At 33.6% G+C, this 13,913-nt stretch overlaps 1 protein-coding gene across 2 annotated transcripts in view; it reads left to right on the top strand.

Moving 5' to 3' along the window:
• Positions 1-5,714: 5,714 nt before the first annotated feature.
• The window catches only part of LOC142220171 (PP2C-like domain-containing protein CG9801), a 56,495-nt gene continuing 48,296 nt past the window's right edge, over positions 5,715-13,913 (top strand). Inside the window, exons 1-2 of one of the 2 annotated variants that reach the window (XM_075289156.1) lie at positions 5,738-5,770; positions 5,836-6,013. The gene's annotated coding sequence lies outside the window, so the exon portion shown is untranslated. Of the gene's footprint in view, positions 6,014-13,913 lie in introns of both variants that reach the window. The other variant, XM_075289157.1, reaches the window with a different exon arrangement.

Genomic DNA, 13,913 nt, shown 5'->3' with positions numbered 1-13,913 from the left:
TATGAGAAAAAAAAATCAAAAAAGAACCCGGAAAAATAAAAGCTATAGTTTGTATTGTTTATTGTTAAATACGTTTATAAAAATGCTTTTCAATGCTCACCAATATTGAAAATATTCTTAGCTTATTTAGATTAAAGCCTCTACTATAAAATAACATCAAAAAATAAATCGAAACTAAGTGGGGAAATAGAATAGAAGGGTTAAGGAGTCTTTAACCAATAAACTGTGGATGAATGGTAATATTTAACATGCTTTCAGGAGCCTTTAGTCAAAGCCTGCATATCTAGTTATGAAAAATCATTTTTACGGTACACCCTGTTGGTAATCACAATGAGCTTTCCAGAAACTATTTCCCCAATACCTATAATAGTTTAGTATGCCCTGAAAATTATATTTCTATAACTACGATAATTGCAATCACATTCTCCAATCTAAAGTTTCTGTTTCTCTGTGAAAAATTGCATTAAAAAAAAAAATTCCATACCATTACTGGGTGATTCATAGCATAGAATAGAGCATACTGCTAGAGTAACTTGTAATTTAATAGATGGCGCTAATGTAATATTGGAATACTGGTGCAGGAAATTGCAAAAATTCGAACACATCACCTTTTAAAATTTTTTAGAATATAAAATTATACATTTCTTAGAAATAAATAGGGAAAATAGGAATTTTGTAAACAAAATGAGACTTATCTGGCAATTTGCTTCCAGTGCTCAATATTTATAGCTCTACTATTTTTGAATGCATTTTGTGCTGCAGGGTGACACGTAACGAACAGAATTCGGTCATATATATGCCGTTATATGTATTACATATAAAGGGTGATTTGTTAAGAGCTTGATAACTTTTTAAAAAAAAAAAACGCATAAAATTTGCAAAATCTCATCGGTTCTTTATTTGAAACGTTAGATTGGTCCATGACATTTACTTTTTGAAGATAATTTCATTTAAATGTTGACCGCGGCTGCGTCTTAGGTGGTCCATTCGGAAAGTCCAATTTTGGGCAACTTTTTCGAGCATTTCGGCCGGAATAGCCCGAATTTCTTCGGAAATGTTGTCTTCCAAAGCTGGAATAGTTGCTGGCTTATTTCTGTAGACTTTAGACTTGACGTAGCCCCACAAAAAATAGTCTAAAGGCGTCAAATCGCATGATCTTGGTGGCCAACTTACCGGTCCATTTCTTGAGATGAATTGTTCTCCGAAGTTTTCCCTCAAAATGGCCATAGAATCGCGAGCTGTGTGGCATGTAGCGCCATCTTGTTGAAACCACATGTCAACCAAGTTCAGTTCTTCCATTTTTGGCAACAAAAAGTTTGTTAGCATCGAACGATAGCGATCGCCATTCACCGTAACGTTGCGTCCAACAGCATCTTTGAAAAAATACGGTCCAATGATTCCACCAGCGTACAAACCACACCAAACAGTGCATTTTTCGGGATGCATGGGCAGTTCTTGAACGGCTTCTGGTTGCTCTTCACTCCAAATGCGGCAATTTTGCTTATTTACGTAGCCATTCAACCAGAAATGAGCCTCATCGCTGAACAAAATTTGTCGATAAAAAAGCGGATTTTCTGCCAACTTTTCTAGGGCCCATTCACTGAAAATTCGACGTTGTGGCTCGTTAGTAAGTCTATTCATGATGAAATGTCAAAGCATACTGAGCATCTTTCTCTTTGACACCATGTCTGAAATCCCACGTGATCTGTCAAATACTAATGCATGAAAATCCTAACCTCAAAAGAATCACCCTTTATGTAAACGAACATTTCATAAATAAAACCTAGCGGAAACCGCTGTCTCTTATTATCGACTGTTTGCATTTTTCTCCACAAGAACTTTAGCTGAATTTTTAATAACCATATTTATAACACTGATATTTTTATGTTGACTTGATATCGACTGTTTATAGTTTTCTCGCTAAAGCCCGGTATGCGCTTCTAACGAAAATTTCCGCTATTCATAAGAAGAATTTATTTCTATATTTACTAACGAAAATTTCAAGAGTGTTATTATCGATTGTTTGCATTTTGCTTTCACAGAAATTACATGGCTACAGTGTTATTGGCATACAAATGACGTCTTCGCTAGACGTGCATATCGGGCTTAAACCGTAGTATGACCCTCTAACGGCAATTTCCTTTGCGTGTCGATAGTACGGAATATTTTTTCTGGAAGATAGTTGAACAATCGGGGATTTTTTGTAGCGTATGCGGCTTATAAAGGGTGATTTGTTAAGAGCTTGATAACTTTTTTTAAAAAAAAACGCATAAAATTTGCAAAATCTCATCGGTTCTTTATTTGAAACGTTAGATTGGTCCATGACATTTACTTTTTGAAGATAATTTCATTTAAATGTTGACCGCGGCTGCGTCTTAGGTGGTCCATTCGGAAAGTCCAATTTTGGGCAACTTTTTCGAGCATTTCGGCCGGAATAGCACGAATTTCTTCGGAAATGTTGTCTTCCAAAGCTGGAATAGTTGCTGGCTTATTTCTGTAGACTTTAGACTTGACGTAGCCCCACAAAAAATAGTCTAAAGGCGTCAAATCGCATGATCTTGGTGGCCAACTTACCGGTCCATTTCTTGAGATGAATTGTTCTCCGAAGTTTTCCCTCAAAATGGCCATAGAATCGCGAGCTGTGTGGCATGTAGCGCCATCTTGTTGAAACCACATGTCAACCAAGTTCAGTTCTTCCATTTTTGGCAACAAAAAGTTTGTTGGCATCGAACGATAGCGACCGCCATTCACCGTAACGTTGCGTCCAACAGCATCTTTGAAAAAATACGGTCCAATGATTCCACCAGCGTACAAACCACACCAAACAGTGCATTTTTCGGGATGCATGGGCAGTTCTTGAACGGCTTCTGGTTGCTCTTCACTCCAAATGCGGCAATTTTGCTTATTTACGTAGCCATTCAACCAGAAATGAGCCTCATCGCTGAACAAAATTTGTCGATAAAAAAGCGGATTTTCTGCCAACTTTTCTAGGGCCCATTCACTGAAAATTCGACGTTGTGGCAGATCGTAAGTCTATTCATGATGAAATGTCAAAGCATACTGAGCATCTTTCTCTTTGACACCATGTCTGAAATCCCACGTGATCTGTCAAATACTAATGCATGAAAATCCTAACCTCAAAAGAATCACCCTTTATATGGTATGTTATGGATAACAAATAGTTCGTTTACGTGTATATCGGGTGTAAAAGACACAAAGCACAATAAGATGAGAACGAAACTTTCGTTATACACTGTGTTATCTGCATGTAAAATATATTTTCGCTGAAGTGCATAACGGCTTATAAAATAATTTTGAGAAATTTCAACACTGAGGTTATTGTCTTGACTAAAGACTTTATGAATACTTGAATTCGAAGCGGTTTCATATGGCATTTCATTTACTTTGGATTATGTTGAATTATATCTATACAATAAATAGACCAATCGAATTGTTAGTATAAAATCTTAACTCGTCGAAACATAAAATTGAGACATATTTGAATTCCAATCTTTTAACATATGTGTTGGATTGTAAATCTAGGATTAGGTGGCGTCCAAAGGGTTGCGATTTTGTCCGTCTTATAGCGATTAAACTTGTTTTTATTGCTGAGATGGCAATAAATCAAACCTTTTGAAACTTGTCACTTATAGTAATAAATAATATCTTCTACATAAACATAACAATCGCACAACATTTCACAGGAAAATGATTTCAATTTTATTGGTCAATTTATGCCAAAGAAAAAAATATTAAAATAATAAGGTACCCAGTAAAAAAACATAGCCATAGTCGCAATGATTGGCTCAGGAGTAAAAAATTCTACAAGGGCTTGACATAGGGCAAATGTCATCTTTTGATGAAGTCTTACCAGCAATGCTGAAAGACGTATAGAGACTTACTGGCGGGACACACTTAGCATTATTTCGACTTTATTTATAAATTCTGCTAATTCAAATGTTGATATTTTATTTATTTATTTATTCAGTCTATGGAATACATTCCTTACAGACTACCAATTATTGATATTTTTATCCAATAGAAAATTTTGTGTTTAACATACATATTTCGATAGTACAAACTTTTTCTCTACACAATAAAATTAAAAAACAAGTATATACAGCAGTAAGTTCGGCCGGGCCGAATCTTAAATACCCACCACCATGAACCAAATATTAGGGTTTCCTTTGAAATTTCAGGAGGGCTTGAGGACACTTCCCGAAGATAAATTTAAAGATTTCACCTATGAGGACTATATCAGATTCTGGATTTATAAGAACCATTTTTGTTTGAGTTTTAGAGGAATCATTAACATCTCTGTAAGTGTGCAAGAATATTATAAAATAACGTCTTGATTTGAAATCTTAAATCTGTAGAAGTAAAATCTGGAAATTTTACATTGAGTTTCAAGCAATTTTCATGATCAGTGCGCCTTCTGCACCCTCAAGAAGTGAAGTCGGTCTATGTTACCAAATGGACCGATAAAAACTTAATCCGATACACGTTTTTGTGAGCCTAAAATACCAGAATATTTACAATTTCAGGCAAATCAGATAAAAACTACGGTTTCTAGAAGCCCAAGGAGTTAAATCGGGAGATCGTTCTTATGGGGGCTATACTAAAATATGGACCGATACTCACCGTTTTCGGCACACCTCTTTATGGCCCGAAAATACCTCTAGATTTCTAATTTCAGACAAATTGGATAAAAACTTCGGATTCTAGAAGCCCAAGAAGTAAAATCTGGAAATCGGTCTATATGGGGGCTATACCAAAATATGGACCGATACTCACCATTTTCGGCACACCTCTTTATGGTCCTAAAATACCTCTAGATTTCTAATTTCAGACAAATTGGATAAAAACTACGGTTTCTATAAGCCCAAGACCCCAAATCGGGAGGTCGTTTTATATGGGGACCATACCAAAATATGGACCGATACTCACAATTTTTTGCACACGTATTTGTGGTCCTACAATACCTCTAGATTTCCAATTTCAGGTAAATTGAATAAAAACTGCGGTTTCTAAAAGCCCAAGAAGTAAAATCGGGAGATCGGTCTATATGGGGGCTATACCAAAACGTGGACCGATACTCACCATTTTTGGCGCACCTCTTTATGGTCATAAAATACCTCCAGATTACAAATTTCAGGCAAATTGGATAAAAACTACGATTTCTATAAGCCCAAGACCCCAAATCGGGAGGTCGGTTTATATGGGGACTATATCAAAACCTGGACCGATATAGCCCATCTTCGAACTTGACCTGCCTGCAGACAAAAGACGAGTTTGTGCAAAATTTCAGCACGATTGCTTCATTATTGAAGACTGTAGCGTGATTACAACAGACAGCCAGCCAGACAGACAGACGGACATCGTTATATCGTCTTAGAATTTCTCCCTGATCACGAATATGTATACTTTATATAGTCGGAAATCGATATTTCGATGTGTTACAAACGGAATGACAAACTTATTATACCCCCGTCACCATTCTATGGTGGTGGGTATAAATATACCATGCCAGTGTATAAAAAACTTAAGCCGTAAAACACTAACGACATCTCTCGGTTATACTTAGATAATTAAGGAATGCAGATTTTCGAGTTACCATTATATAAAAGTTTTTTTATGGTTGGCAATTGTGTCAGCTGATATACTACTTGGCAATTCAACTGAGCCAAAAACTCATAAACTGAGAGAGTGTCAACCACGACGGATGTTATTAACGGTAGTTTCAGTCGTATGACAAGCGTTCATATGTAAAGTGAGGTGGATAAATATATTCAATAAAGATAAAAAAATAAAATATTTATATTCAATATCACTTAGAATCTATGGAATGTGTGTTATGTTAATAGAAGAATTATGTGAAAATATGTAAAAGAAAGTTCTAAAGAGAACAAAATTTAATAATTTTATGCTGGCTGGCTGGTTGTTCATCATAACAAACACCGAAGAATAACAACAAAACCAGTTTTGGTCTGGATGGTTTTCTCAGTGATACAAAGTGAGTTATATTAATTACTTAATAATTTTCTAATAACAACAAAGATTTGTTTAACAAAAATTACACACACACATAGGCGCACATAATAATTGTGAAGAAACAAACAAAGGTAAACAAACGCTCACACAATGGAACTAATAAACCAATATTGCACGTTGAAATTTTTATTAAGCAACAGAAGTTGAAGAATTGCATGAGTGAGTGAGTGAGCAAGTATAGAAGTCGTAGTGTTTTCGTTTATTATGTATCCGCATAAACAAAACAAATACTAAAAACAACAAAAACAACATTTTTTTACATTTTACTACCACCAATTCTTGTTGTCAGACCTGTCAGTCACTCGGTCGCCACCGCAGTCACCATCAACGTTGTCTTCGCCAAGGGGAGCATACCACACTTCCCTTTATCCATCATATCAAGGAACTTTTAATGTTGTTGTGAACGAACATTCCCCGGCATTTACTTGGTTGGGCTGCACAAACTTTCTTATGGCTGGATAATATATCGATTATTTTTGTTGTTTATGTCTGTGGTCGGGGCAGATGGGTAGTGGAGCAGCATCCCAGCGGGAAAAATAAGGTCAAAGATGACAGACTTATATCGGATTTTAATGCGATGCTAACGTGCATGAAAATCGAAAGAGGGAAATATGAAACTTTTCGTAACTCGTAAATTAATATGAAACTTTCGTAACTACACACTGCAAAAAATATTTACGTTGTATTAAAGATGATGCAACCTAAATTTAAGTACACACAATTCTAGTCTTAGCTTCAAAAACTCTTTTTATTAAATTTGAGGCACAAATTTTGGAAATTTGAGTCCCTCCGTTAAAGTCGTACGTCTTTGAACTAAGGCAAGTTTTCTTTAAAGTAAAGAAAAACATTTTTGATTTAAGTAAAACGTCATAAAATTAACTGAAATATTGAATCTTTAGATTTAAGGTAAAACGTCCTTAAATTAACTGAAATATTGAATCTTTAGATTTAAGGTAAAATCGCTTCAAATATGAGCTAATTTTTTCATCTGTAGTTTAAAGTTTTTTTTTTTAACTAAGAAAACATTTTTTACTTTGAAGTATCTGTTATAATTTGGATTTTTAAACAGGCATTTGTACGCGAAATGAGAATGAAAATTCCATCAAAGAGATTTTTATATTAAAAAACCGCATCTTTTTTACTTTTCTAAAATGCTTGTCCAAAACAACTCCTCCAACATTTTTGCTGTGTGGTAAAACTATGCTTAAATGCCTCTTATAAGGCCCATTGTGTAAAGGCCTAACCCCATTTCTGCCGATATTGAGCAGAAACTTCCAGCGTGAATCAGCATTGTCGATGTACGCACAAGCAAACGATCCACTCACATGTTTCTCGAATATATTTTTTGTTTTTATTTTAAACTTTGTTATTGTTGGTGGTAGTTTTCAAGTTTGTTAGCAGTTATTTTCGCTTTTATGTTTTTATCCGATATTTTAATGTCAGATTTCGTTACGCAGGTTGTCTTATTTCCATCATCATCTTTAAGATCAGATGTTTGTGCTTTCTTGTTTTTAGTCATCGTTTATGGAAATTTCACTTTGCAATCAGCGATGATAGTGAAAACTTGCAAATGCATTTTTGCCGGGTTATGGAACAAATAAAAGTGAAAAATTAAAAAAAAAAATGGGGTGAAAATCCTTTGGAGGCTATTGGAGGGAGTTACAATTTATGGAGAGTGTCCTAGGCTCCATTTTCGTAATATTTATTTTTTAATATCAATTCTTTATACTTATATTGTATATAAGTTAAATGAAGTTGTCGTTTAAAATTAATTCCATACTTGCATTTATTTTGTATTCTTCCATCCTATGGTGGCTTGACCATCAATGATGTTATCATTCGTATATATTTTTATATGGCGACGTCTGGTGGTTTGCCTGCTACTTTCGTTGTTATTTTTAACGTTTGCCCTTATTTGTGATGGCATGTTGGACGATGCAGATGTTTCAGTTTTCTTTCCGGTTTGTTTTATTACGCTGAAAATACAATAAGAGAAAGATGTTAAGGATGCTTCTTCAATCGGCAAAAAATCGATAAGCAATCATTGTGGAATGGTATTGTTGGTTCGTTTCGTCATTTGAACGACTTATTAAAATTTGGTGAATATATCGGACTTATGATGAAATACGTTATCAATTTCTTGATACATATATCACATATATTCTATGTTGAAAAAAAGTGAAGTGAGTGAAAATATGGTATTTACTTCGAAACTTCTTCGATGATGAGTTGTTCATGATCTGGTTGGAGTTGAAGTTTGACATGACCAAGGTGGTGCAATATTGCCCAATAGGGAAGAGAATGTCACTTTATATATATCGCTTATACACTGAAAAAAATATTGTCGTGAGGTCAAAGATTTCATGCCCTTAAAATACGAATGCAAATTTTGCTTAGCATAGAAGACGCATTTCTCTAATATAAAAGTTTTTTCCTTACCCAAAAGTCGATAAACTTTTCAATGAAGTCGTATTGTCCTTAAAATTAAGTGATTTCACTTAAAAATGGGTATCATAACATGAAAGAAAAAATGTTTGGGCGAAGTTCAACTTGACTTTAAAAATTCAGAAAAATTCTTTAGATTTAATGAAATTGTCTTTAAATTTGTTGTCTTTTTGCATCTTGACTACAAAGCAAAAAATCGTTCAAATATAGGACATGTTTTTCAACTCTTTATTTTAAAGACGTTTTTTACTTGAAACATAGCATAATTTCTACTGTAAGTCGAGTCTTAATTTGGAAAATAAAGTTGTCGTTAACTCGTTTTTAAAGGACTGTGATAGCATATGAAGAGAAAAAGCTGAAAAAGCGAAAAATTAAAATTTGCTTCTTAGAAGCAAGTACACAAAACCCAAATTTAAAAGAGAATTGTGTCTTAAAAGTATCCTTACTTTTATTCTCTGCTTCTTTGGCTCGGAATCAATACCAAAATTTTTAAAGTAAAGACAAAATCTTTGGAACCGGGCATGCTTTTTTTTCAGTGTACAAATGCTTTATCCAATACTAAAAGATAAGCCTATTGAAGAATAGACTTGCATTGTAGAATGGTTTGAAATAGACTGCGTTTAAAAAATGTGGTAAAGGGAGATTGACGAAGTTGATGCTGGGCACAGAAATGAGTGGACACTAAATCCGGGTGTAAATATTTTGGACTGTTGATATGGGCTAGAGGATCAGCTGGAGGATACCTTAACCATAGAAAAGTTGTGGATGTTAACCAGTTGTCATAATTTCTCGATAAATTTTAGGATTTGAAAGATAAATTTTTCTAATTCACAATAATTCATTTTCCGTTTAACTGTAGTTACAATTAGTTTAAATTTAGTATAAGTCGAAATGTTAACCCTTTCACTACCGAAATAAACCTAATGTTAAAAACTTTTATTTTTCTTCTGTTTTTACTTGTACTAACAGCATGTAGAACAAAAATTGTCATTTTGACAACCTACCTCATTTACTTCAAGAGCTATATGAGCTTGTTCTGAAAACTTGATTCTTGAATTGTGACCAAATTGCCTTACGAAAATAAGCGCTGTTTGGCCTATAATATCTGAGAGAAAAAAAATACAAAAAAGAACCCGAAAAAAGTATCAGCTATAGTTTTTGTATAAATGCCCATCTACTAGAAACATACAGTAGACAAATTGTCTCAAATTTTCGTATTTTTTGTTTATTGTTATATAAGTTTATAAAAATGTATTTTAGACCTCACCAATATGGACAATATTTATAGCTTATTTAGATTAAAGTCTCTACTTTAAAATAACATCGAGAAATAAATCGAAACCAAGTGGGAAAATAGAATTTGGTGTCTTTTTCGAATGTTCTTCTAAGTGGACATCTGTAGTGAAAGGGTTAATTAATACTAATGTATAAATTAACCACAGTAGCACCAATATGATACTACTGTTGGCGCAATTTTCTCTTGAAAACGAAGCATATCAGATTCTATGTTAAACTCAATCATGGGGCCTCCGTAATATTGCTGTTGCAGTCAAAAAACGGTGAACCCATCATAAATTAAAATTTTGAATAATTTCAGATAAATTTGGTTAATTTTATAAATTTGTTAATAAAACTGTATTAAAAACGCCGATTTCACAAAAATAAGTATACATACTTTTAAACAAATTCAAGAAAATTGTTTAAACATAATTAATTTTACTTTTTAAAGAATTTTTTTTTTACTTTTTAAAGAAAATTTTGTAATTTGATCATATGCCATACGAAGTGTATTATTGTTAAAATTTACAAATGTTAAGAAATTCTATTTTGTCGGCGAAACGAATTTTGTCAATCTTAATGCTTTATTTGTGTATAATATTTTCCCCTTTTATAGTTTATTTAATGAACGTACACAAAATATTATTAAAGCCAAGCAAACTTTCCCAAAACATAATAATTCCATGAACTAAAATAGACTTAAATTGGCTTTAGTGTCATAGAGGATTGACAACAATATATAACGACTAGACTGGTAAAGGGTACAACGGATTAAAATGACCAATGCCATATTATATCTATTTCACCACGGCGACTCTCTTCGTATCAGCTAGTACACCGAAAAAAAATTCCGTAGTTAAACTAACTCTAAATTTAACTTATTTTAATTGCAAAAAAATTATTTGTTTGCAGTTAAATTTTATTTTTTTGTACACCGAAAATAAAAATTCCGTATATCCGTTTATCTAATGCTAAATTTAACTTATTTTAATTGCAAAAAACTATTTGTATGTAGTTAATTTTTATTATATTTTTTTTCGAAGTTTTCCAACGCCCAATGAAATTTTCCTTTTTTTAAGTATGTCTCAAACAATTTATGAACTAAACGTGGATATAAAGTTCAATGGCCGTATACACAAGTTCAATATGAACTAAAGCTAAAAGCTAAAGAATGAACTACAGTATGGTTAAAATAGTCATGGTTTGGAGCCAATGATTTTTCAGTTCATTTCTTCTTCTATAAAAGGGTGTAATTTCGTGGGTTGTAGCTAAAGAGTACACCAGGGCATTAAATTTTAATGGTTTTAACTATATATAGCTTAGTTAAATTTTCGAATTTATTTATATTCTTTTTTACCTTAGAGTACCTAACCACAATGACTAAGCCCCATCATCCAACATCAAATCCCTATAGAGATGTACATTTGTACATATGCGATGTAATAAAGATTTAAATAAATTAAAATGAATATCAAATCACATTTCTTTAAGCAAAGCATAGTGCATAGACCATATGGTTCGCTTATTAAAAATTCCCGTGATTCTTCACATAAACCACTTACTCGTCATGCCCATTACCATTACCAATAACCATATTCTGAACAAATGCATTCTCGTTTTAATGCAGCAAAAAAAAAACCAAACAAAAGGGAGCTGGAAAAACGCAAATATCTGAATGAATCGAGTCGCCTTTATTGAAATGACACCACATCGTTGTGACGCCATCAGTTGTAGCGCCAGGCAAATGTTACAATGTCATCAACTTCTCGTCGCTCCGCTGTCTTTCATCTTCATCTGTTTCTATACCCCCATCAACCCCCAAAAATACTATCTCGACACCCCCTCAGTTGTATTGAATCAGGAGTTTGACTACCTATCTCCCATACCTAGAAAACAAAAAGGACAAAGGCAACAGCACAGAGCATGCGACTATAATTTTTGCCTCTAGAGGTATTGCAATAACCACCACTTTTGTTGTTTCCAGTCAGTCAGACATTTACTCACTTATGACTGGCAATGGAATTTAGACTATAGTGGTTTGATGTCTAATAAAATGGAAAGAAAACATTGCTTTGGAGAGTAGCAACTTATACAGACGTGTTCAAACCCCAGCGAGCTAGTAAACATTTTGGCGGACCATTTGGACATAGAAGTCAGAAACAAATGATCTCCAACGCACAATGCTTCAATCTAATATATTAAATTTCTCAAACTAAATATTAATTATGGCTTGCAAATATGAACTGTTTGAGACTCAAATATACATATTTTTGAGACCCTATATATTAAGACATAGTTTTGAAAATTCTTGGAATTTATTTGAATATTAAAATATAAAAAAACATATTTAAGTTATATTATTAAAATAAATTCCAAATATATTTTTTTATTGGTTACAAGTACAAACATATTTATCACAATTTAACGCAAACAAACAAGAATTTTCAAACTATGTCTTAATATATAGGGGCTCGAAAATATGTATATTTTCAAGAAATCATTACCTTTAGGCTGATTCGCTAATTCCATTTCCTCTCTAACTCTTTCTTGTGAACATTTCTAAATATACTATATGTTTAAGAGTAATTTCTAAATTGAAATATTTATGCTTAGGTCAGATTAGGAATAGTGAGAGCCCTACATGTCAGGTTCACTTAGACTAAGCGGTCCATTGTGATACCGCAGGTGGTGAATTTCTCTATTATCAATGAGTGCTGCTCTATTCAATGTTAAGCTCATTGCCAAGGGGAGGTCCCTTCTATTTTGGTTCCACCTTAACGTTATATATTAAAAACTTTAGTTCCCAAATACATATTTTTTGTTCCTGAATTTTGAATTGTTCATTCCACATTCAAACCACTGTTCAGTCTATGCAACGCCGGCTAGAAATGGTGGGGAACATCGAATGACATGCGTTCCAATTCTCATGGCGACAGCGGCTGTAGTGAGAGTAGAGTGAAGTGAAACAGCATGGCTGATGATGACTAGGTGCCAAGCAGGGCATGGAAAAGATGGAATAACAACATAATTCAAGGATAATGCAAAATGTTATGTTTACAATTTGTTTGTATTCGTTGGATTCCCCTTTATATGCCTTTTGTAAGTGTGTATTAGGTTGGTCTGACATATTTTTCATATATATTGGGTTATACACATGTCACTAGATTTGAAATAATTATATGGTTCACTACTAATTAAGTTTTCTATAGATCTGATAGGTCAAAATTTTGGTAAAGTACATGTACTCTCGATCAGGCTTAACGCCAATGCCATCTAGCGAGGAGAAAACTATTGAACAACATAACATACGTGATAGTCCTGTTTATAGTGTAATTGATATACCTTTGAAGGTAATTATGTTGGCTTATCGACCTTAGAGGATTTTTGTCTCATTGAAAAAAATTCTTAGGTTAGATAAATATACCCTAAAAATTAACAAAATAGACTTTCAACTTTCAAGCAATACCTTTTAAAACTAGGCGTAATTTCTAGAAATTCTTGTTCTTATCTTGAAGAGATGCCTTTAATATTTCGGGATTAGAGAGCAAAAACAAACAAAAATCGAAAATCGCTTTATTTTTTTTTTCAAAATATTCCCCATTAAGACCTTTTGCATGCGTTTGAACCAATTGTCGAAGTACTTCTCGGTACCAAGTCAGGACTTCACGGCGGATGATCCATCAACTTTTTCAGTGCTCAAAAATTCAGTGTTTTGAGTCGATGTGTAATTGTCGGGGCTAAGAGTGGTCCGTCTTCGACGGTTGGTTTTCCTGATTTCTTTTAAGACAACTGGCAATCAAATGGTTGAGTACCACTCAGAATTGACTATTCTGTGTTGTTATACTAGTAGGATTGCGACATTTCCACAATTTCCGATAAAAACAGGCGATCATTTACTTGGAAATTCTTCCTGCGGAACAATTTTTGTTGGATTTGGCTCATTTTCAAATACCCATACAGTTTGCTGTTATTTTACTTTCGAGCTTTTGCGCGATGAACTCACGAATATACCTGTAACGATGTGATAGACGTGTTTTGAAGCTCTGCGATCGTAGTTTTGGACCATTTCTTTCGACCAATTAACACGAGCTTTTTTTGGGCGATTAGGTTAGGTTACACTCTTAGAAAAATATGTTTTT

Source organism: Haematobia irritans, chromosome 1 (assembly GCF_050003625.1).
Source record: "Haematobia irritans isolate KBUSLIRL chromosome 1, ASM5000362v1, whole genome shotgun sequence".
NCBI lineage: Eukaryota > Metazoa > Arthropoda > Insecta > Diptera > Muscidae > Haematobia > Haematobia irritans.
The sequence above is the reverse complement of the archived record's forward strand: the minus strand, read 5'-3'. Positions and strand labels throughout refer to the sequence as shown.